This window comes from Phascolarctos cinereus, unplaced genomic scaffold, assembly GCF_003287225.1.
Source record: "Phascolarctos cinereus isolate Bilbo 61053 unplaced genomic scaffold, phaCin_HiC Scaffold_8;HRSCAF=390, whole genome shotgun sequence".
In the NCBI taxonomy this organism is placed as follows: Eukaryota; Metazoa; Chordata; class Mammalia; order Diprotodontia; family Phascolarctidae; genus Phascolarctos; species Phascolarctos cinereus.
This window is the reverse complement of record NW_027556291.1, coordinates 26,812,718-26,838,391: the sequence shown is the minus strand read 5'-3', so window position 1 is coordinate 26,838,391 and position 25,674 is coordinate 26,812,718. Positions and strand designations below refer to the sequence as shown.

General features: G+C 44.2%; 1 protein-coding gene across 2 annotated transcripts in view; it reads right to left on the bottom strand.

The window, feature by feature from the left end:
- Positions 1-25,674, bottom strand: part of NEXMIF (neurite extension and migration factor) — a 119,415-nt gene that overhangs the window by 23,306 nt on the left and 70,435 nt on the right. Inside the window, exon 3 of one of the 2 annotated variants that reach the window (XM_078147736.1) lies at positions 17,094-17,246. The gene's annotated coding sequence lies outside the window, so the exon portion shown is untranslated. Of the gene's footprint in view, positions 1-4,730; positions 17,059-17,093; positions 17,247-25,674 lie in introns of those variants that run through there. The other variant, XM_020964577.2, reaches the window with a different exon arrangement.

Sequence of the window (25,674 nt, the reverse complement as noted above, 5' to 3'; positions counted from 1 at the left end):
TAATAAATGCTTACTGAATTGAATGTGGGCTATATGCCTTCTACAGCTGGGTAAATCACTCAGTGCTTAGAATACTAGTTGGTATGTAGTTCCCTCTGTCTAACCTTCCTTGAACAGAGACACTTAAAAATATTATTATCTCCATTTTACAGATGAGAAAAATGAGGTGAAGAGACTCTCCTAGCGTTACACACAGCCAGGAAGTTTTGGCTTGAACCCAGGTATTCTGGTTCTAAATCCAGGGCCCTTTGGACTATACCACATGGTGGCAGAATTAGCTATAGCTGAGCGGTGGCTACCAGCCTGGGAGTTCTAACGTGGGCTATTCCATGGCTGATATTACAGTCACTCAGGCTGCCTACTCCTGAGGCCTGGAGAAGTCCATCACCTCCTCATAGGCAGGTAATGAAACCAGAGCTACATCACTCCAAGAGAGTAAGACTGCCTTTTCCTCATAGTCCACTGGGGCCCAGAGAAAACAGGCATGGCTGATTCTACCTCACATAAAATACTCCTTTGAGTCAGGAGACAGGACTTCTCAGCGACTCAGTTTCTACATCTATGAAATGGGGATAACTGTATCCATTCCTACCTGCCTTCCAAGGACATTGGGAGGACAAGTGAGATAAATTTCAAGCTGTCTCAAATGTTAGCTTCTTAAGGGCATGGATTGTTTTCATGTTTTGTGCCCAACACAAATACCAGCTGGAGTAGATCAGAATCTCTACTGTTGGGCTCCACCCTACATCTCCAGTCTTATTTCACACTGCTCTTCTTCATACTCTCTCCCTTCCAGCCACTTTTATCTACCAGCTAGCTGCTCCCTGAACTTCTCTTGCCCTCTCCTGCCTCTGTATACTTACTGAAACAGGCTGGCCTCCACTCCAGGAACAGACTCTCTCCTCATCTCTCCCTGCCTGCTGGAATCCTCCAGGAAGCTTTTTTTGATAACCCGAGAAAATTCTGGCTGGATCTCTTTGTTTCATCAATATTCTATTTTGTATCATACTTATGTGCGTACATGTTGTCCATCCATCCTCCCCCACTCTTCATCACTGCCTTGAGGGTGAGGACTTTTTTTATTCTTAATATCTCAGTGCCCAGCAGAGGCACTGGGATGTTTCTTTGAAAATTGTTTGAAAATGTTTGTTGAATTGAGCTTAAATTAATGTGAAAACCCTATACAAAAAAAAAAATCCATCCTACATAAAGCCAATGGGTTAATCCATACCTCCTGAATTCCATTGACAAAGAGTGCTGAGCTATGTACCTCCAAGCTAACATCACTGATTTCATGAGCACAATTAATCATCACATTGTTAATGCCCAAACCAGTAATGTCATCGTCAGGTCATAACTGATAGAATACACTTGCAAAATGGATTTCCTGTCCCACATTAATAAAATGTTAGATAATGAATCCCATGTAGGCACAAGAGACTTGTTCAGTGAAGGCAAAAGATCGGGCTGCCTATTCCATATTTTCCCTCTTGTCAGCTACTGGCCCCCAGGTCCATCTCCTGCCATTAGTGAGAGATGGGATTGTTTTCCTCCTAGGGGGCAGGCCATACTGTCTGGAAGAGAAGGCAAGGCTCTAGAGCCAAAAGGTATATATAAATAGACAATGGGATTGTACCCCAAATAAATTAATAAAACCAAGCTATTTACAAAATGTTATATATACTTTAACAAAATAGGAACAATAACTAATGATCTACTGGGCCCCATTCTGATCTCTACGACTTCATGAACTGGCAGTTTTTATAAGGCCATAATCAATACTTAGGCTGGCTTTTGAAGCATCATTTTGGATAAATCTTTCTGGGGTTCTTCATAGCCTCTATATTTCTCACTTTTAAGGGCACAATTTAATCGTCAGTTTCCTGGCTGTCTTCTTGTCTTTCCTACCCATCTCTCTTATTCACTGAATTTTCAGACCTAAGAGTTCTAAGAGGTTGGGCATAGTCCAATATCCTCCCCTTTATGGCATCCCTGACAGCTGGCCATTAGCTTCCCTCTCCCTTCATACCTCCAGGGATGGGAGCTTACTACCTCACAAGGAAGGACGTTGTCTTTATAATTCAGGTATTTACAAAGTTCTTCATACTGAGCTGAAATCTGCCTCCTTGTAACTGCCATCCATTGGTTATAACTCTGCCTTTTGGAACTAGACAGAAAAATCCTAATACCAGTCTAAACAGTCCATTCTGTGGTTTAGCATGGCAAGGTCTCCCAACATTCCAGTCTTACCTCCCCACTATTCTTTTTCAACCAGACAGTACTATCTGCTGTTTCCTAAACACACCTCATGGTTCCTTACCTTTGGGTCTTTTCTCATACCATACCCTTTTTCTGAAATGCCCTCCCTGTAGTTCATAACTGCCTCTCAAAAATCCTACCCACTCTTTAAAGCCCAATGCAAATGCTACTGCCCTCATGCAGGCTTCCCAGGTTACTCCAAACAGAAGTAATTTCTCCCCATCTGTATCACCCATGTGGCATCATCTCCCCTGCTAGACTAGAAGTTCCTAAAGGACAAAGCCTATAGCTTATTCATTTAAGTGCCGCCCCACCCAAGTATACAAGCATGGGTTCAGGTGGGTCCAATGAATGTTTAGCTTTTATACACGGTTTGAGGAAATTACTCATTTATTCTCCTGAATCAGGCAATTAGGCCTCATCCTGTTCATTTCTGTTCTGCCTAACTTATGGGTGATACAAGACTTAAGGCTGGAAGAGACCTCAGAGATCTCCAAATCTAGCTCCCTCCTTTTAGAGAGAAGGAAGCTGAGTCTCAGAGAGGGGTAGGGACCTGCCCATGGTCATACACTGATAGACTTGGAAAGGATTGGTGGCTGTGCCCCAAGGGCTCACAGCTGGCCACAATTGTACATTTTCTCTGTGACTACAAAGCGTCAGTGTGGGTCTCATGATGTTACGAAGTAATCTGTGGAGGGAAAAGGCCTGGTTAGGAACTGGCCCTTGGGTGTTAGTGACAGGGTGTGTTAAGAGAGGTTTGAAGCGTATGGAGGCTGGGACTTGGAATTATTTGTGATGGGAACTAGGGAGAAAGAGATTAGGTAGTCAGCTCATCACATCTGTGCAAACTGTGAGTCTGTGCAAGTGTAAGGAGGGATGGGGGTGGTTGGTGTGAAAGCTGGCGGGGGAAGAGTCCTTAGAGGAAGACTCTTGTGTCCTAGGATCTTGGAAAGAGTTAGGACTGAGATTGCTGCCCTCATTCCACTTTGAACCTTCTAGGAAAGCTGTGTGCTGCGCTGGGGATTATGACAACAAGGCTAGACAGGGCAACTAGGTAGGCATGCTGCGTCAGGTGCCTCAAGCCTCCCAGGGTCACATGACCAATACATATGTGGGGCAAGATTCAAAGCATTCCATCCAATTCACTATGCTGCTTTATGGGGTGCCTACTATATACAAAGCACCATGCTAGGTCAGGTAGGAAATGGGAGGAAGCTCAGAAGCTGCCTGTAGATACCATCCCAGTGTAGCAGCTGAGGGCCTGCTTTAGATTTCTCCTGAGCCATGAGCATTTTGGAAAGTAGTGACAGAGTCTTTATCTATTTTGAGCTGAAAGTGATTAGCACTTTTGGAAGAGGGTGCTTTAAATTGCTTTGCTAATCATGGTAAATCAAGCCAGGAATGGCATTAAAATAACATTATCTCAGACATAGGTATGGAGTTACCCATTCAATCAACAAACACTAATTAAGCACCTACTGTGTGCCCAGCTTGGGGTGAGGTGCCCCCTGACTCCTAGAGCTCCCAGTCTAGTTAGTGGATCAGCTACAAACATCGGACAGCTCTAGTGTATACTAGACTAGAGACTGAGTGTAACAGAGAGCGCCAAATGGAGTATTAAGAGAGCTTAGATGGGGAAGATGGTGTGCTAAGCAATGAAATGCTCAGTTGGGCTAGCAATCCCTGCCCCCTATCCAAGGTGAACCTGGGGCCCAGAGAGCCAGCAGGTAGCCAGCTTTGGTGTTCTAACAGCCTGGAAGTCAATGGTGGGCTGAAAGGCAGAAGGGTACAATGGAAAGAGCCCTGAAGACAGAAGAACTGGGATCTAAGTCCTGGCTTTACTATTGCTTAGCTGACTTGTCTTAAATGAGTCACATCAGTTTTCTAAGCCTCAGTTTCCTTATGTGTAAAATGGCCAAAATACTACTCATTGATGGTGGCATGGACAGAGTACTGGGCTGAAGTCGAGAGATCCAGTTCATATCCTGGCTCTTAACCCCAGGTGTGTGACCCTGGCCAAGTCCCTTCCTCTATATGAGCTTCAGTCTTCCCCACTAGAAACTGGGGATGATGATATTTGTAATATTGTCATAGCATCACAATATTAGTCTTATATTTAATCTTAATATCATGTAAACTTGTAAAGTGCTTTACAGACATTATCTCATTTGATTCTTCTAACAATACTGGGAGGAAAGTGCCACAAATTTTAGCACCCTTTTAGGGGAATAAGCTAGGAACCTGATTTTGCAGATGAGGAAACTGGGGCTGAGCACCGTGTAATGAATGGCTTCGGATCTCACAGCGAGGGTGTGAGGGGGAATTTGAAGCCCCATCCTCCTGCCTAGACGGCCAGCACCCTGCCCACTGCACCGCTGCCCCTGCCCCTCACGGGGCATTTGGGAGAAAATGCTTTGTAAACCTTAAGTACTAGAGAAAGGTGAGCTCCAATTATTAGGAAGAAAAAATACCTGGGCCAGGCCGAGCGGCAGAAACCTGTGGTCGTGGCCGGTTCCACGCTGCTTCCTCAGCCCCAGAGAGCCTGAAACTTACTTCTGGTCAATCTAGTTGAAAGAAGATAAGAAAAGAAAAGAAAGGAAAAACCCCGACCTGCCTGTGGGGGCAGCAGAGGCAGAGATCTGTCCTCTCAGCCCTGAGTGGGCGGGGCTCTCAGCCCAGGCCCTGGCAGCGGCTGAGGGGCCCTGGGCACGTGCCGGGGAGGTCCCTGGGCAACAGCAGTAGGGAATGTTGCCAAGGGTGAGGTAAGAGAGGGAAAGAGGAAGGTGGGGGAGGAAAATGAGGGGGAAGGGGAGGAGGAGAAAGATGAGGAGGAGGGGGAGGAAGATGAGGGGAAGCGGGAGGAAGATGAGGAAGGGGAGGAGGGGGGGCAGGAGGGAGACCCCAAGTCAGGCCCAGCACCTCAGGGTGAGCAGGAGAAAAGGAGAGCCAACAGACAGTCCCCAGTAGAAGCGCATTTCAGGATCCCGGTGAACCTTGCTTTGCGCCTACAATATGATCACAGCATTTTAGAGCTCTAAGAGGCCACAGACTTGGCTCTCTTAGTGTGTTCCCCTTATTTTATGGGGGGAGGGAGGACGGAGGCCCCTAGAAGGGGACCTGACTTGTCCAAGATCACTCAGGTGGTACCAAGTCATATACAAATGGTGTGTTGTAGAAAGAATACTGGGTTAGAAGTCAGAAATCAAGGCTTAAGGTCCAGCTCTGCACCAGAGGGGCTGTGTGACTTTGAGCAAGTCCCGTCCAGCCTGCCTCCCGGTTTTGGGTTCTCTTTGTAGATCACAGAGAATCTCAGAATCTCAGAGGTTGAAGGGCCCTTAGCCTGAATAGCAATCCCACCTTGAACACCCCCAACAAGTGGTCATCCAGCTTGTAAAATGAGAGGGCAGTTTGATCTCCAGGAGCCCTTCCACTGCTATCATCCAATATTCTAGTTCTAACAGTAGAGGCCCTTCCAGCTCTGACATTTGGTGACTCTGTGATTTTTTTATGAATCAAATTCCATTTTAAGTGCACTGAGTTATGTGTGTACATGTCTTTGTGTTTGTGTGTGTATGTGACTACTTAAAGGAAAGTTTTTCTCTTCGATAACGCATAATTCAACAACCATAAATTGTCGTTGAAAGGATTTGTATTTTCAGTCTTTACCCCCTCTAGCTACCAGATGCTCCTCAGGTTCACTCTCTGCTGTGCAGAGTGAGCTTTCCACCTTGTTTTCTGAAAACCACCTTTTCTAAGCTGCCAGAGGGACCTTGAGTTCTATTACACGGAGATTAGGGCCCCAGAGCCTTGCAAAGCTCTAAGGTTGTAAGCTTTTGAAGAGGCAAGGAAGTATAATAGCAAGAGGACTGGATGTGGAGTTAAAGATCCTGGGGTCCAGTCCTGGTTCTGCCATTTACCTGTGTGACCTTAAGCAGGTCACTGATCCTCAGTCTCTTCATTTGTAAAAATGAGAGGGATTTTGCCTGGATGACCTTTCAGGTCCCTTCCTGCTCGGAATCCATAATCCTAATTGTTTTATGGTTCATCCTCTTGTAGCAGGCTGCTAGCCTTGATGCCTTGATAATAATATCACTCATTTCGGCAAAAGCATGTTCTTTCCCAACTGTTCTGGTTGGGAAGTATTATAAGTATTATTGTCCACATTTTACAGATGAGGAAACTGAGGCTCAGAGATACGATGTGACTTGCCCAGGGTCACAAAGCTAGTATTAAAGACAGCATTCAAATCCTGGTTTCCTAATTCTAAGACTCACTGATTCATAGAATGTCAGAGTTGAAAGGGACTTTAGAGATCATCTAGCCCAAGGGATCTGCACCTGGGGGTGGTGAAGTTGTAGGTTTTATTTTTTAAATATTCTGCTAACTGCATTTCAATAGAATTGGCTTCCTGTGTAATCTGAGCATTTTATTTTGTGCATTTAAAAACAGAATTCTGAGGAGGCCCAGATAGTTCCAAGGGGTCCATGACAAAAAGTATTTTCTAGATGAGGAAAGAGACCCAGATAGGGGACAGATGGGTTTGAATTCACAGATTAAATAGCAGAGCTGAGATTTTAACCCAGGTCCCCTAACTGCAAATCTAATTCAATATGATGCCATTCTTTTTTGAAGGGCATACTGTTTAGGGGGATTCTCCCTTTGCTTTAGAGATGGAGGAAGGCTATGGAGAGGACTAGTTTGTCTCAGCTAAGGCCACCAAGCTGGATCTGGGAAGAATTGGGACTAGAATCCAGGTCTTTCAACCCTAATTCCAACTTCTAGGAACTTACCCAAAGAATGCCCTAGGGGAAAGGTGTTCAGGATGAACAGTTCCCTTACTGCAACCAATTCTCATTTCAGTAAATATCCCGGAGGATTTACTGAGTCAGCACAATGTAAAGTCAACTGTTGTGGTACAACAGAGAGAGCCCTAGATTTGGAGCCAGAAGACCTACCTAGGCTCCCAGTTCCTCAGTTTCCTCGACTCATTCCACTCAGTCACACACAAGGAAGGTCCCACTGTTGATATATCACCATCACACACAAGTGTTCCATTTCCACAATTAAAAATTCTGAAATTCCTGTGCCTGACTGGTACATCCTATCATTTTCTCTCTCCCTACACATCAATTCCTCCTAAACCTCTTCTTCGTCCTCAGCATGACTTCCAGTCCCTTCTTTATCCCTCAGTCCACCACTCTTGCTCTAGTTTCACTTTACAGTAGACACCATAGATAATCAATTCAATATTATAGTGTTCCCAACTTTTTAATTCCTTGACCCCTTTTTCTATTATTGCTCATGGCTTGTCAACCCTCTGCTTCTGCTCATGTACTGCTCAATGGTGCTGGAGGAAGGCACCCAAACCTTGCTGATTGGTTCTACTAAAAATTTATGTTATCTAATTTCAAGTGGCCCCTCACTGTAGCAAAGCCTTTCTTTTACTCCTCCCTAATGAATTCTTTGTCACAGTCTCCAAGGAGGCTGTTCCAAATCTCTTCTCCTCTCAAGCTTCTATATCACCCTTCCCCAAACTCTCTCAGCATTCATAATTTACTGAGAAAACAGTGGCCATTCTCCATGTCCCTCTTTTCATCTCTATTTCTCAAAACTTCTTGACATCATCCTCAATTTGTTCCTTCTTAACTTTGGTCTTAGATGAAAAAATGGCCCTTCTTGCCAAGGCCAATCCCTCTACTTGTCCCCTTGATCCCACCTTCTACAGAAGACTGCCCCTATTATCAGCTCCTCATCACCACCATCTTCAATCTTTCCCTATCTACTAGCTCATTCCCTGCTGCCTACAGACATTCCTAGGTCTCCCTCCATCCTTAAAAAATCCTCACTTGATCCTACCATCCCCTCAAGCTACCTTCCTATATTTCTCTCCCTTTCACAGCCAAACTCCTAAGAAAAACTGTCTATACTCATGGCTTCTATTTCCTCTACTCTCACTCATTCTTAACTCCTTGCAACCTAGCTTTCGACTTCATCACTCAAATAAAACTGCTCTTTCCAAAGTTCCCAATGATCTCTTCATTGCCAAATCATGGCCTTTTCCCAGTCCTCATCCTTCTCAACCTATCTACCACATTTGACACTGTTGCCCTCCCTCTCCTCCTGGATACTTTCTCCTCTCTGGGTTTTCTTGTGCTACTGCTCCCTCTTGCTTTTCCTCCTACCTATTCAACTGCTCTTTCTCAGTCTCCTTCGATGTTCCTGTCCTCAAATGTGAACACAGCCTAAATCTCTGTCCTAAGCCCTATTCTCTTTTTACTCTGCAACCCCTTGGTGACCTTACCAGCTCCCATGGATTTAATGATCACATCTATATCAGTGACTACCAGATCTACATATCCTGTCTCTTTCCTGCTCTCTAGTCTAACATCACCAACCAGTTATTGGAATTTACAACTGGGTGTCTTCTAAACATCTAAAACTGAACATGTCCAAAATGGAACTTTGTAGTTTTTCCCCAAAACCCAGCCCTCTTCTAGAGTCTCTATGCTGTTGAGGGCACTACCATCCTTCTAATCACCCAAGTTTACCACCTCAGAGTCATCCTCAACTCTTCCTCACCTCATATATCACATCACTTACTAAGTCTTGCCAATTCCAACTCCACAATAGCTCTTGTAGCCATTCCCTTCTCCCTGATCACATAGCTACCATGCTCAGATCCTTATCATTTCTCACCAGATTACTGAAGTAGCGTCTTCCTTAGTCTTCCTGCCTCAAGTCTCTCCCCTCTCCAATGCATCCTGCACACAGCTGCCAAGGGGATACTGCACAACAACAGGCCTTGACCTTCTTACCCCCGTGTTCAGTAAACTGCAGTGGCTCCCTATTTGCTTTAATATCAAATCCAAACTCCTTCACAGCCTGGTTCTATTTCCCATCTCTGTGACTTTGCTCAGGCTGTCTTGCCTTATGTCTCTTGTCACCTCTGCCTTTTTGAAGTGGGCTAAGAACTGGACCTGAGATTTCACTGGTATGGGAAATTCCTAGATGAGGAAACTCCCTCTACTAATGCAGACTGGCACCCTCTCTGCAAGCATAGAGTCACAGAAAGTTGCCCAGGGCACTGAGAGGTTCAGTGACTTGTCCAAGGTCACACAGCCAGGATGTGTCAGAGGCAGGACTTGAACCCAGGGCTTCCTGGCTCTGAGGCCAGCTCTCTAGCCATTCCTGCCTCTCTTCGAGACTACTTTCAAATCTCAGTTCAAATGTTACTTCATACATGGGGCCTCCTGACCTAGCCCTGGACTCCCTACTCCTACCCCAAACTTCCTGCTTCTTCTTAGCCCCTTTGTGCTTGGCACTCTGGAGAAATCCAGGCTCCTGACCCAGTGAGGCCTCTGGTTTAAGCTAGTAAAGCATCCTGGTTCAGACCCTTTCCCCAAGGATGCTGCCATGTGCCAGCTGGCTCCTTGCAAAGTATAGACATGGGTGACTTCTTTCCTCAGAGGGAAGAGAAGGTAATGGAGATGCACCTACCAGGGAGTTGGCTCCCCCCCTGCCCAGATAAGAGGTTTACCAACAAGTCTACTCAGACTTGTCAGTCTGATCTAAGTTCTGAATTACAAGGGGTTCTAGGCCTTTACCCTACTTCTTACAACTTCCCCAAACCACCCTGAAAATGAATCTCCCTTGAAGGCCAGGGCTATGTGTGCTCCTTCAGCACTATGCTCTGCACTCAGCAAGCACTTAAAAGATAAACAAAGGTTTCCTGGATGAAATGTTTCCTTTAAGACCATCAAAGAAAGGCTTTTCCCAGCTTCCCTTGGAAACATAATATGCTACACATTGCAACTCTACAAAACAAGAAACTTTTCCCAATGCCTAACCTGAAGTCCTTCATGTCTGAAAACTGCTCTCTGCTGCCCAATGAGGAAGGACAATTTGCAATCCCCTTTGTCGCACTTCCTCATCCACCTTCAGAACTGTAGCTACATGTCATGGTGAGAGCACAGCGCCAAATCCAGAAGCACAGGATTCTAGAGCTAGAATTGACTCTGGAGACCATCTAGAGCAGCTCCCTCATTTTACAGATGAGGAGGAACGAAGACAGGTATAAAAGCTAGGGGGCTGATAAAGGATGAATCATGTCTAAGAGGAAAAAAGAGGCATCATGTCTAAAACAAGGGAAGCAATGGTCTCTACTGTCCTCCGCTCTAGGCAGACAACACTGGCAAGTCCATGTTCGGTTCTAAGAGCTACATGTTAGGAAAGACACTGATGACCTGAAGAGCATCCAGAAGAGAGCAACCAGGATGGAGAAGGCCCTCGATTTCATGTCCTCCTAGAGGATCAGATGAAGGAATTGGGAATGCTTAGCCTCTAAATGAAAGGGATGGGGGCAGGGTGCCAATGAGGGACAGAAAGAGGAGGAGACAATTGTCCTTCCACTTTACAACACTGCTAAGGTGGCGGGCATTGTAAGGAATTCACACAATCATGAAATCAAAGGCCTTGGAGGTACTAAAGGATTTCGGAGAAATTCCCAGGTATCTTCTGGCCTACTAGATATTTTGCTGGGATAGGAAGTGATCCAGATGGAGAAGCCTCATGCTAGCCACTCCCCAAGCATGTGCATGGCCTCAGCCTCCACCTACTGCATCCCCCCCAATAAGATCTGGTTTATTCAGTCTGGTTAATAGAGTAAGAGAAAGCAGGCAGCAGAATTTAAGGAGACAAATTTGCTTCACCCTCACAACAAGGTTATGAAGATCATAGGATAAAGGGTTCTTAGAGATCACCCTTTTATTTTAGAGATGATGAAACTGGGACCCAGAAAGGATGACCCAAGTAGAGGCAAAGCCAGGAACTCTAATCCAGGTACTCTGGCTCTGAATCCAATACGATTTCTCCTACAACAATGCTGGACAAAGAGCCATCTGTAGTGTTGTAGCTTCCTTATCGCTTAATGCCCTATAAATATAAGGTCTGCTTCCCAGGCCTGGCTTTTCTGTTCCCTCTCCATCCCAGGGGATCATTTGATATGTGAATCTTCAGTGGGATAGACTAGATAAGGAGGCAGATGAGGCTGTGGCCTGCTGTTTCCCAGAAAGCTTTACCCTTATTTCCCCCTGTCTTCACATGTATGTTCAGTTAGTATCTGACTCTGGCCTTGGCCTCATTAAACCCACAGCTGTTCTGCCAGGGCCCTAATGAGCAGGGGAGTAGGGCTGGCTATCTCACACCTTGTCATTATCTTTCTACAAGAATCAGTTCATCTCCAGGAGTCTCCAAGTCCCTGCCCCAGCAGGGAATGGTGATCTGAGGTGACAGGTTGCCTAGTGCCCTAGGCCACATCACAACCAGAGGCCTCACTTGGCAGGGTGCAATTCAATTAAACAAACACTTGCTCGGCACCTACTGTGTGCAGGGCATTGTGGTAGGCACTGGGAGATATATAAAGCCAAATAAGACATGGACTCTGCCCTCATGGAGCTCACAAGGGATCCTGGGATGAAGAGCTAGAAGGGACTTTAGAGATCACCCAGTCTACTCCCCTCATTTTACAGAGGAGAAAACTGAGGCCCAGAGGGGGAGAAATGACTTGCCCAAAATTATATATGTGAACAACTTCGGCTGCTTGATAGCAGCAGAAACAAGCTTCAAACTCCAAACCTGGTGCTTGTGTCTCTTTTAGACGACAGCCTAGCAGAGGGATCTGGCATTAAAAAAAGCCTTCTGGATCTGGAGTCAAAAGAGCTGGGTTCAAATCCCATCTCTGCTACTAACTACCTATGGGACCCTTCCCAGGTCACTTCTAAGTCTATAAGAGAAATGCAAACAAAGATTTACTCAGCCACTACACAGAAGACTTCTGCCAGGCTACCTCCCAATGATTTCCTCATTAGACACTTATGCTACTGAGAAAAAAATACAACTCCCAACCTGCCTGGCTTTCCTTTCCTTCTTTATTTTATATATATATATTTTATTTTATTTTATTTTATTTTTTGCTTTTTGGTGAGGCAGTCAGGGTTAAGTGACTTGCCCAGGGTCACACAGCTAGTAAGTGTCAAATGTCTAAGGCCAGATTTGAACTCAGGTCCTCCTGACTCCAAGGCCGGAGCTCTATCCACTTTGCCACCTAGCTGCCCCCATTTATTATGAATTCCAAGGTAGAATGGTCACTTGCCTTCAAGGTTCCCCATCATTTTTACTTTGACAACTAATTCTTCCCTATTGATGAGAATCAGGTCTAGCACTGCCTCTATCTTTTAACGAATCAAATTTTCATTAAGAAAAAAATGAAGAATTTATCAGCCCCTCTGTTTTGGACAGATGAATAACTTGAGCAGATTCCTGGAGAGCTGAAGTCCACCATGAATGCTCCATCATATCCCTATTTCTCAAACTCCTTGGATAATCCCTCTTTCTGTCCAAGTCCCTGTAAATTCACGTCATTATTCCTTTCATTATGAGAAGCTACTGCCTCCTAAGAGGGTCTGGTTCCTCCTTCTGTGGGAAGAGCCCCACACCTATTACTTAGCTGCAAATATTTATTCTTCTTTCCTTTACCGTATCACTGTCATCAACCCTCCAGTGGCCTCACAGGTCAGGATTCTCCTATCCCTCTTTAAATCCTTTTTCTTTTTCCTTCCTGTAGTGCTTCTTTCAGTCTTTTAAGGAGGACTTCCTTCTCTCTGATAATCCAAAAAGTAGAGAGGTGTTCTGCCAACTCTTTCATCTGCTCTAGGATAGAGACTGACATATCTAACTTGGTATTCACTTGGTATGTATACATAGATGGAACTTGGACCAGTGACCTAGGAAACCAAGCCCTTGTGTATCTGAGTAGGGGAAAATTGCCAGGTACTCAGCCTAAATATAACCCACTCCTCTGTCTTCCTATTAGTTCTAGGGATTGTTGGCTGGTGCTACGACAATCCAGATTTTATGTGGGACTTGGGGAAAGGTCACCTTTCATTCCCAGCACTGTCAGAGGCATTGATTAGAACAGCTGTATGTATGGATCCAAAAGTTGGGAGGAACCTCAGAGACCATCTAGTCCAATTCGACCTGATAAATAATCCCTTGACAATTAGGGCCCTGGGGAAAAATAGGACTTGCTGGACTGAGAGGAGAATTTTATGAATCCTTTATGTGTTTTCTGCACATCCTGGGGGTGAAAGAAAGGATATCTTGAAGTCAGTATGCATTATCTCAAGAGCTTGTATCTATGTCTGTAGAGCCCAAGAGATAAATGATGTTTGAATTATATCCTAAAATTTCTCAGAGGCAATTTGGGGTCAGGGTAATATGAACCATAGAGATAGGATTTGGTGGGGGGAGGCTTCCCTCCAAGATTGGCCTGGGGTGCTAGCTAGGTCATGAGTTAAAAAAAAAGTAACCCAGAGAGACCCTCTGGCGAGAGGGAAGGAAGAACATGAGGGTATGGGGCACAGGGCTGGAGGAGAGAAGTTTTGGAAGAGCTACTATGGGAAGTCCGATACAGAGACAACAAGGAAGAATATGGCCATCAAGAAGCAGCTGTGATTACAGAACATGAACTTGGAGATAACCCAATGGGCAGAGCTGCATGCCATTCTCCAGAGGCAGGAGTAAGGAAGTTAGATGGTGGAGGGAGCTTTGGGTTGGGGTTTGGCAAAGCATGAGGAGCAAGAAGACAAGGGATGCAGTAAGAGATTCAAGGACAGAAGTTAGTGTATAGTTGAACTGGTCAACCTTTGGGTCAAGAATGTGAATAGAAGAAAGTTAGTGTTAATGGAGGTGGGGGGAAGAGGAGAAAGAGGGGGGAGGGGGAGGAGGAGGAGGAGGAGGAGGAGGAAGAGGCAGCTATGGTACAGGGACCAGGAGCCACAGTGAAGTCAAATAACAACACCAATAGTATAGTGAGCACTTATATAATGCTTGAAGGTTTGCAAAATACTTTACAAGTGCTAACTCATTTGAGCTTCACAGCAAATGTGTGAGGTAAATGCTATTATTAACACCATTTCACAGATAAAAAAACTGAGAATGAGAGAAATCCAGGGTCACACAACTAGTAAGTACTAAAGGAAGATTCAAACTCAAATCCATTATGCCACTTAGCTGCTCAGAAGAACAGGGTTAGGAGCAACAAAACAGAAAGAGATATGGAAAGGCAGGAGGCTCTCACCCTACCCTCTCTGCTGCCTTTGCATAACATGTCCCCCATGCCTGGAACATGTTCCCTCCTCATTTCCACCTGTTGAAATATTTCTCTTCCTCCAAGTCCCAGTTCAGGTCCCTGTATTCATGAAGCCTTCTCCACTCTCCCCAGGTATATTTTCTCTTTCCTCCAATTTTTCTAAAGCTCTTTGTCCGGATTTGTCCTTCACCTTCATCACACTCTACTTTATAATCACACTTATTTGTGGATATGTCATCCCCCTCAGATTAGATTGTGAAGTAATCTCTAAGGTCTCTGGCTGCTCTAAATCCAATAAGAGTCAGAAATTTCATCAACGCTCTCCAGAAGGCTGATTGTTCGTTTGAACAAAGGTCTTCTGAATTCACCTACATATGGAGGGCAGGAGTGGCTAAAACACTAACTTGGGATCAGGAGACCGGGCTCTGTCATCAACTTTCTATGGTACCTCTGGAGACACTTCCTGTCTGTGGAATGAGGAGGTAGGACAAAGATGCTCTCTAAATCTCTATCAGTTCTCATAAGCTATCCATCCCAGATCTAACATTCTGTCTTAAGGTCCCTTCTGGCCCTGACGTTCTATGTTCTTAGACTCCTCCCAGTTCTGACTTTCCATGTTCTAAGTTTTCTTCTAGCTCTAACATTCTTTGTTCAAAGGTCTCCCTCCCACCCCCAGCTTTGACAAACATATTTTATTCTAAGAGATGCAAATTTCCCTTGAAGAACTTGCTGTCTTGGACAACATAGCCCTTGATTTTTACTATTATTAATTAGGGGCTTGCCATCTGATAAAAAAAAGGTGTGACAGCTCAGGCCAACTGAGGAGTAAGCTCAGGAGCAGAGGTCAGGACACTCTCCAAGAATCCCAACCATCCCCACTCTCACCACAGGCTTTAGCCTGGACCCCTAGGCCTCTCTGTCCTGCTGCTCTGGGTCCCACACCGCGGATGGGTCTTCAGCACGGCTCCGGCTCCAGCTGTTGTTCCAGCTGCTAAGTGACGGCCACAGATGAGCTGACCCCCAACCGGGCTCTGGACGCTTACCCATAATCTACAATAACAGCCTGCAGAAGGGTAGATCAAGTCAAAGTACCACAACTGCCCCTTCACTAATACAGGGTACAGCCATCTCTCAATTAGCTGTGGTCCCAGAATAATCCAAAACCTTACACCCAATCCCAACTTTGACCAGAGCAGCTAATCAGGGGCTAAGTGGCTTAATACAAGTTCTCTTTTCTTTCCATGTCCCTGATCCTCTGCTGAGGACAGGTGGCACTGAGCTGTTTAGGGGGCTCTAAGAGGCAGCAGGAGGGAGAGGAAAAGCAAAGGGGGAAGTGGGCTAGATGATTTCTAATGTCTTGTCCAGCTGGTACATCCTGTATTCTAAAGTCCCTCCCACCTCTAACATTCTCTGTTCTAAGGTCTCTTACAACTCTGACATTCTCTGTCTTAAGGCCCTTTCCAGTTGGGCCATTTTCTGTCCGAGGGTCTCTTCCAGTTCTGACAATCTCCTTCCCAAGATCCCTTCCAACTCAGACAATCTCTGTTCTAAGATCCCTTCCAGCTCAGACATTATCTGTTCTGAGACTCCCTCTACCTCTGACATTCTCTGTTCTAAGATCTCTTCCAGCTCTGATACTCGCTGTTCCAAGACCTCTCCCAGCTCTGACATTCTCTGTTCTAAGATCCCTTCCATCAATGACATTTCTTGTTCTGGGACCTCTTCCATCTCTGAAATTCTCTGTTCTAAGGTCCCTCCCAGTGCCAACATTCTCTGTTCTAATATCTCTCCCAGTATTGACATTTTCTGTTCAAAGGTCCCTCCCAGCTCTGAAAATGTATTTTCTAAGGTCTCTTCCAGTCCTGACAATTTATTCTCTAAGATATGCTCCAACTCTGTCATTTTCTGCTCTAAGTTCCCTCCCAGCTCTGTCATTCTCTGTTCTAAGATCCCTCCCAGCCCTGACATTCCATCTTCTAAGGCCCCTCTCAGCCCTGACATTCTCTGTTCTAACACCCTTTTCAGATCTGACATTCTTTGCTCTAAGACTCCTTCCAGCTCTGACAGCTTCTGTTCTAAGGTCTTTCCCAGATCTGACAATCTGGGTCCTAAAATTCCTTCAAGGTATAACATTCTCTGTCTTAAAAATCCTTCCAGCTCTGACATTCTTCGTTCTAAAAGTTCTCCCAGCTTGCGAAGTGTATGTTCTAAGGTTCCTTCCAGCTCTGACATCCCCTGTTCTACAGTTCCTCCTAGTTTTGGTATTCTCTGTTTTAAGGTCTCTTTCAGCTCTGACATTCTCTGTTCTAAAGTCCCTTTCAGCCCTAACAGTTTCCATTCTAAGGTTTTTCCAAGCACAGACATTCCCTGTTCTAAGGCCATTTGTAAATCTGAAAATCTGTGTTCTAAGTTGCTTCTCAGCTCTGACATTCTCTGTATGAAAGCCCCCTCCAAATATGACATTCTCTGCTCTAAGGCCCCTTTAGCTCTAGAATTCTGTGGTCTAATGCTAACAATATATGAGTCTATATCTGGAAAATATGGCAATTGACCTTACAAAATTAGGTCCAACCACCCATATTTCCTTTGACTCCCAATCCTTAGAATTATCCTGTCTCCTGCTGTCAAGTACTCTTGCAAGAGAAGGGCAGATGCCAGACCTGGAACGGGAGTAGGTGTTACTCACTCTTCCCCAATGATCCCACCTTCCCGGAGCTGGGGTGGTTCTGTGTGCTCTGTCTGCTCTGTTGTCTCTTCCTCTCTTCTTGATTTGGTCTTTAGGTAGGTCAAGGAGAGTGCCGAAAGGCCACAGACAAGTAGAGCAGGTTGAGGAAGGCAACTGTGAAGAGAAGGAGGCTGGTCAACATCCCATACTGGATACAGCTCTACTGGAGCAGCTGGAGATAGTAGAAGAGCCCTGGGTATGGAGTCAAAGGACCTACATCCACATCCCAGCTCCATTAACTTACTAACCACGTAACATGGATAGACCAGAAATGCCTACAGAAACACTAGTTAAATCCTTGAAGGTCGCCAAAGTACAGGTACCAATGGAAACTGGTTATATGCCCCTTTCCAAGTCTTTCTAAAATACTGGTAGACCCTGGCATCAGGAAGACAAATTCAAATCCAGCCTTAGACATTTACTAGTTGTGTGATCCTGGGCAAGTCACTTTACCTCTGTCTCAGCTTCCTTATCTGTAAAATGGGGATAATAATAGCACTTACCACTCCCAGGGTTGTTGTGAGGATCAAATGAATTAATATTTATAAAGTGCTTTGCAAATTTTAAAGCGCTATATATAAATACTAGCTATTAATAATTTTATTATTACATTTGGTTTTTCTTTCTTGCCTCCTTCTTTTGGGATTAATCAGGGGAGTTCTATGATCATCTTAATGAGCTAACAAGGTTGGAAATGAGACCCATTCAGGTCTTATAGAGAATGAGTACTGGAGGGTCACATGACCAACAAGATAAAAGACTAGACATTTTCTCCAATCCTCACAACCTCTCCAAAATAGTAATTATACACAAAAGATAAAGCAGTTTCAGCTGTTTTTATGGTCTAGGACACCATGAACCCCAACAAGGTGAAAATTTACTGAACTAACAACAGAGAATGTTAATCTGTAAGCCCTAACTCAGTCATTCAGCACCCTCTTTCCCATGACCCACAAGGCAATATCATAGAACCTGTTTAGAAGAGGGAACTCAAAATAGGTACCTTAGAAACTTTAATGCCGTGAAGAATGCACAGACTACAGCAGGCCTAAATAAGTATAATGGCCATGAATCAAAGAATAAAAGTATAGAATAGAGAGGGAAGAGAAATACTGAAGAGAATGAAAGAAAGAATGGTTTTTTAAAAAAGCACAGAAAATGAAACTTTAAAAATGAAAACATGTTAAAGGAGAGAGTAGGGAGGACTTTACTTGACTACTTAACTGACAGGGAAAAACAAGAGGGGAGGAATTAATAACCAGATAAAAGGAAGAAGGAAGAAGGAACTAATAAGTTAAGTCCCAGAATTAGGGAAAAGGGAAACAAACAGGTGGGGGTGGGAAATGGCTCACTTATGAGAGAACCAGTGGGAATAGGATTGCTTTAAAGGGGCAGCTAGATGGCTCAGTGGATAGAGTGCTGGGCCTGGAATCAGGAAGACCCAAGTTCAAATGTGACCTCAGACACTCACTAGCTGTGTGAGCCTGGGCAAGTCACTTAACCTCTGTTTGCCTTAATATACTGGAGAAGGAAATGGCAAACCACTCCAGTAACTTTACCAAGAAAACCCCATGGCCAGTATTGGCCCACAGGGTCATGAAGAGTCGGACATGACTGAACATCAAAAGGATAAAATAAATGAAGAGACAGAGTACCTTCTTTATAGAGGAAAAGGGGAAAAAATTCTAATTTGGTGGGAGGAACAATGACGAAGCACGATTGGAGACAAATGGAGGAAAGTCTAACCCTAACTCTCATACCTTTAAATGTGAATGGATTACACAATCCAATAAAACAAAAACGAGTGACCGGTTGGGTTAAGAAAGCAATACCCCACAATCTGTAGCTTGCAAGAAACACACCTCAAATTTAAAGACATACACAGAATAAAAATTAGGGGCTAAAACAAAACTTACTATGAATCAAGTGAATCCCAAAAAAGCAAGAACTGCAATCATGCTATCAAAGAGAGAATAAGTGTGAATGAGTCTCAGTAACTGGAAATGATTTGGTTTGCTCATACTGCTTGTGGGTCAGAGTCATCCCTTAGGGGGCAGCTAGGTGGCACAGTGAATAGAGCACCAGCCCTAGATTCAGGAGGACCTGCGTTCAAATACGGCCTCAGGCACATAACACTTACTAGCTGTGTAACCCCATTGCCTAGACAAAAAACAAAAAATAAAAACAAAAAAAACAAAAAGAAGTTTGTGCACAAAGCTCCCTGCAGCTGAAGGCACAGTAAGTGAATAAAGCTATGGTGATGGGGGTGGAGAAAGAGGCAGAAAAAAAAAATTGAACTTTGCCTTGCCCTACTACTATTAATTATTTGGATGGTGCAGGTCTTATGGGAAAGGAGTTGCCTCTTTCAAAACCCCAAATTTGTTTTCCTTACAGGGGGAATTCCAAGCACTCAAGGTAGTATGATAAAGCTATGTATCTAAATGGGTTCCTAGGGGTAAGAGTAGGCCTTAACAAAAATGATGGACAACTATGAGTCTGGGGAACTATATAGAGACTTAGGGAAAAGTGGAATTCACTAGAGAGAGAGGAGAATTTTGTTGCTTGCTTATGGGCTACTATGATTCTTTTATGTTGTTTTTCTATTTTTTTATGGAGAGGAATAAGGTCTGTCCTATACCCAGCATGCACTGGTACCTTGAATGCTTTTAAAGGAGCTGAGAAACCTTTTATCCACATTGGTGAAAACCTAGACACAAGCTACATGTTAATTATATTCCAAGATTTCTCAAAAGGAACTCTGAGTGGAAACAAGATGAGCTAAGGTGTATAATTTCAAAGGAGAGGAAAGGTTAACCCAACCCCCAATACTGAACTCCGTTCATGTTAAGTCCACAGCTTAGGCTCCTGACCCATAGGCTGAATTTCTCTTCTCTCTTTCATTCTGGTTCTGTTGATCTTGCTTTGTATCACCTCATATATGTCTTTCTATATTTCATTAGATGCTTCATATTTATATTTTTACAGCAACATCATACATATTCCATTACATTGCTACATCTTAACTTATTCAGTCATTTTCCAATAATTAGACACACAGTCTATTTCCAGTTTTTGGCTATTACAAAAAAAGCAGCTATGGATATTTCTACACATATAGTTCCTCTTAATGACTCAAAAAGTAAAATCAGTTCTGTGACTTTCTATTAAATAATGTCATATTGCTCTCCAGAATGCTTGCACCAATCTACAGCTCCCACAACGCTATATAAGAACAAATGCTTCCCTGCAGCCCTACCAATTTTTGTCATTCTAGTGCCAACCCCTTCATTTTATAGAGTCAAGACTCAACGAGGGGAAATGCCTTTCCTAAGATTATACAGCTGGTAGTAGCCAAGTCAGGTCCTCTGACTCCAAATCCAGGGCTCTTGACATCACACCACACAATCAATATGGAGACATCCACTCAGCTTTGGTTTCACTTTCTTAATACACAATCCCACCTGATCGAGTACAGCCTGACCCCTGTAGGACTTGGTGCTCCTTGACCTGGCCCTGGCTGAGCCCTCATTCTCCCAATTCTTGGCCAACTAACTATGCAAAGCCCAAGCACTTTGTCCAGATTCTTTAATTGGTTCCAGCCCACTCTGCCCAACTAGGCACTATACTTTTCGCTTGGCTTTGGTTTCCAGGACTTATACAACCCTTAATGCTTCAAGTGGAGGCGAAATAATGACTGCTCTATTGGGGATATTGTAGAGGGCAAAGAAGTGTGGTTGAGTGCTGGCCCTAGTGTCAGAAAGCCCAGAGTGGAGTACTGGCTTCATCATTTACTTTGTAATCCTGGGTCAGTCCTTTAATCTCCCTAGCCTCCAGTTTCTTCTTCAATATCACCAAAAGGTTATATCAGATGATTTCTAAAGTTTCTCTAAAATTTAGCATTTTGTGTTTCTAGAGTCCTACATTCATTGAATGAGAGATGGCTCTAGACGTCCCTTCCAATGAGAAGATCCTAGGGTTTCAAGGATAAACTTTGGCTCACCTTGAGCCCTAACAACGGCCTAGCTCTTCTAAGTCCTACCTTCACCTGACCAGCTTAGCTGCCTGACTACTGCTTGTGAACGATCACAATATTGTCTTCTTAGCCTAGGCTATTGGCACTGAACTGCGGGGACAGGCCTGTGGAGGGCGCCTCCTGTCACTGGCAGTGTGTCATGTTTGGAGCCCAAGGTTCTGCCATCTCTGTCAGCTTGACACTCCAGGGAAATAACCCTTTAATCCAGTTCTGTGTGTTTCATTTACTGTAGCGTTAGCCAGTTCAGAGATGTTATGAAAGACATCCCCAGGGAGACTTCAGACTTCAAAAACATCCCGAGTTTGAACTTCATTTGACTACTCCAAAAGGCTATGGTAACAACGGATGATCTTTTAGACATTTCACATGCCAACAACTGTTAGGCCTGATAATGTCATGCCAAATTAGAATGCTTGCCTCTTGAGAGCTTGGGGAGGGGGTGGTAGTATATGTGTGTGTGTGTGTGTGTGTGTGTGTGTGTTTCTTTTAATTAAAAGCATCTGTCAATGCTAATGATCCAATATAAAAATCAATAACTTACAAAGGTACAAAAATAATGGTGACTGCTGGAGGGCCCATGAGGTCATAGAGGAGAGGGAGGGGCAGGGAGATATGGCTACAGAATTTAAGGCAGCATTGGGCAGAACATCCAACCTAGGGCTACAGGGTTAGATCTGGAAGAAACCTTAGAGATACTTTAGTCCAGCATGGTCCAGGGACCCTTGAGGGTCCCTAAACCCTTTCAGGAGGTTTACAAGGTCAAAATTATTTTCATAATAATGCTAACATGTTTTAATTTCTAATAAAAGAAATATCGATAGACATGACCCACATAAACAAAAGCTCTTTGAGGGGTGCTCAATAACTTTTAACAGTATAAAATGAGACCACAAAGTTTGAGAAGCACTCCTCTAATCTAGTCTCTTCATTCTATAGATGAGAAACTTGAGGCCTGCAGAGGTCAAGTGACCTGCCCAAAGTCATAAAGGTGAAGCTGGGATTTGAAATAGAGCACTCTGAGGGCAGCTAGGTGGCACAGCGGATAGAGCACTGGCCCTGAAGTCAGGCGGACCTGAGTTCAAATCCAGCCTCAGACCAAACATTTGACACTTATTAGCTGTGTGACCCTAGAAAAGTCACTTAACCCCAATTGCCTTAAAACAAAAATCAAAAAAAAAAAAAGAAATAGGGCACTCTGATTCTACAGCCAATGTTCTTTCTACTGCAGTGTCCACTTTCTCATCTGTAAAATGAGGAGAACCAACCTAATGATTCTAGCAGGAAGATAGCATATAAAAGGAAGCTGAAAAGGGGGTCAGGTGGTAGATACCCAGATGGGAGCATAGTGGAAAAGTCCAGAGGCTTAGGAGCAGAGCTTCAGAAAAGCCTATTTTCACTAGATACTGAACACAAAAAGGTAACCCTTCGGTGTTACTTCCCTAACTTAGCACTCACAAGGGGTACTTCTATATCTACCTGAAATATGCTTCTCTAAAATTCACAAGCCCCCACCAATGAACTTCCTTTTATAGTCAGCAAGTAGGAAAAACTAGCTAAAGGCAGTTCTGAGCCATAGAGTGGTAGCAGAAAGAGCAGTGGAATTGGAATCAGGGGGCCCCAGTGGGAGTCCTGTTGTTAACACTTACTAGTTGGGTGATCCTAGGGAATTAATTTCCCTTCTCCAACCTTTAGTGTAAAGTGGGAATAAAGGTATTTGCATGCCTTACCTAATATGGTTGTTGTAAGGAAAGCACTGGATTCTATCCAATTCAACAAACCTGTATTATGTCCCTTCTATGGGCAATGCACAGAGTATAGGCCTTAAAGTGCTATAAGAATGTGAGTTAATATTATTCACAGTTTTGTCTTCAGCAAAACAATTTCATCAATTCATCAGAATTTAGTCAATGCCACTTATAAAAGAAGAGCAGGGTGGTGGCATAGATAGAGCCTGCTTTGGAGTCAAGGACACTTGGCTTCAAGGTCTACTTACTTCTGCGTGACCCTGAGCATGTCACATCACTTCTCAGTGCTCTAGACACGTCTATAAGACTGTAAGTTATCAAGAAGGCACTGATCTGCACTGGGGGGCACCTCAATTAATACTCCTTATCTATGAGTTCCCTGTGCTAATGAAATCACAAATCCAGTTCCTATCCCTGTCAGTTCTAATGCCTCACACCCATAGAGCTTGAGCCTTTCACTGTCCATTATCTCAAGTGAGCCTCCCAGCAACTCTATGACAGATGGAGAAAGAAAGCTTTTATTAAATGTTTATTATATGCTAGGCACTAAAGATACAAATACAAGCAAGCAAGACAGTCCTTACCCTCAAAGCACTTCCATTCTAATGGTAGATGACAACACATCAGGAAGAACTGGAATGGGGGAAGCCTCAGTGGTGGACTGGTGTGGAGATGAATGGGAAAAGATTTGGAGGCCTGATTCCCCATAGCTGGCAAGATAAGTGGAAAGCTCACCTATCAGAGCAGGGCAATTCACTATAGGAGCCCAAGGGAGATGAGGATGATGGGTGGAGTATAGGCAGCATTCTAAGGAAATGGCTTGGAAATGGAGTTGACACCTGGTTCCAGACAAGATAAGGGGAAAGACCACCCATAGGAGCCAAGGGAGCCAGGGGCAGAGTCCCTGGGTTAGACAGGTTAACACAGGTTATTAACCTTATTCACAGATGAGAAAACTGAGTTGTAACAGGATTAATTGACTTGTTCAAGGCTAGTTAATGGCAAAGAATGTCCCAGAAACTAGGTCTCTGGATTGCCAGTCCAACACTCTTTCCATTAATCACACTGCCTCAATTCAGAAGAGAAATCTGTGAACAGTGAAATCTGTGAAATCTAAACAGTGGCAAGATTAGAGGCAGGCAGGGTAGGCAGATGCCTAGAGTGCAACAGGTACCTGGTTGTGTGTATATTGGGGGGGAAGGGGGGGGACGAGTAGAGTGCAACAAGAGATCCCTTTCAATATTTGTTTTAATAAGTGCATACATTTTTAATGTCAGAAACCCCTTCCTCTCTGTGGCCTGTAGGGATTTATTTGGGAACAAATCAAGTTGGAAGTGTTACAGAGAAGGCTGGAAGCCTCAGGTGGACAGTAACCCACAGGGGGCGGTGATTTTCAAGCCTTCCCTAGGGCTTACAAATACCTGGGTCCCCGCTTTGCATTTGAAAGCAGCTGAAACAGTGAGAAGATCTCATCTGATGCCTGGAACAGAAGGCATGATTCTGACTTCAAAGATTTTCTGCTTGGCGAACTCCATGCCAAAGGACTGAATTAAATCCACACAAGGCTAGGGTGAGCAATGATTTAACCATTAAACCACCACAGAAACTCCAGATGGCTGCAAACCCCTTATGGGGCATAGTCAGGCAGGCTGACAGAAGAAATAACGTTAGCGAGTCCCATTCCTATGTTGCTTTCTTCACAAAGAAACCCATAAAATAGGAGGAAGCTGGAAGTCCAGTTCAACTTCTTACCTTCATTACCCTGGACAAGTCCCTTCCTCTCTACATAGAAGGCCTGTTTCCTCTTCTGTAAAATGAAGGCATGTGATTAGAGGCTGTCTAGGGGCCTATCAAGCAATAAAGCCCATGATCATGTCCATGTTAAAGAGAGGGAGACTGAGGCTCAAAGGGGTTAAAGAATTGGCTCCCAGACATACAGCTAGGATGAAGCAAAGCCAAGACTCAAACCCAGGACTTTGACCTTGAAGTCTGGTTTGTCGGCAACACATCTTCTTTTGTACTGTTTGTTTTGATGAAACACTTTGTTAAAAGATCTCTCCTGGCTTTGGTACACTATGTTCTCAAGGCCCTCACTGCTCTTCCATTAAGCCTGTCATTCTCCATTCTATTATTCTATGACCTTCTATCCACCTTGGTGAGGTTCTTGCCCCACCCTTCCATTTCCTTTGCATTCAAGGTCTAATAACCCAGGTTTACAGAAAGCAGGCACCAGGCAGCAAACCCGCCACTGTGCCAATTAAGCTAAAACATACTCTGGAAATTAAAATTAAATGCTAACATTCTGAAAAGGAACTAACAGCTTCCTCAGAAACCAAATGGAAAGAAAGCTCCATGCTCTTAGCAGCCTTGGAAATGCATTCCCAGACCTGGAATATAAGAGGACCGTCTTTGTGCACATCTGCAGACTGTGCATCTTCATCAAACTGTATATGTTTTAGCACATTCCTAATCAAGATGTCTTGAAGTTGATTTCATAAATTTCATTAAGTGGGACCCTGCTGCAATTGGTTTCCAAGGTAACAAATGCACTCTGCCCAGTGAATCAAGATTGTTCAGAATCTCAGGTCTCATCCCTTTTGTTTCTGGGACAGAGGCTGTTTTTGGCAAGGGACAGTCCCAGCATGTGGGTAGGGCAGGGGGAGAGTTACCATCGCACATCTAGGTTGGAGACTTTTACGCACAAATCTGGACTTATGGAACCCAACCACAAGACTGGTCACTCAGGCTGCCAAGAAAATGGCTC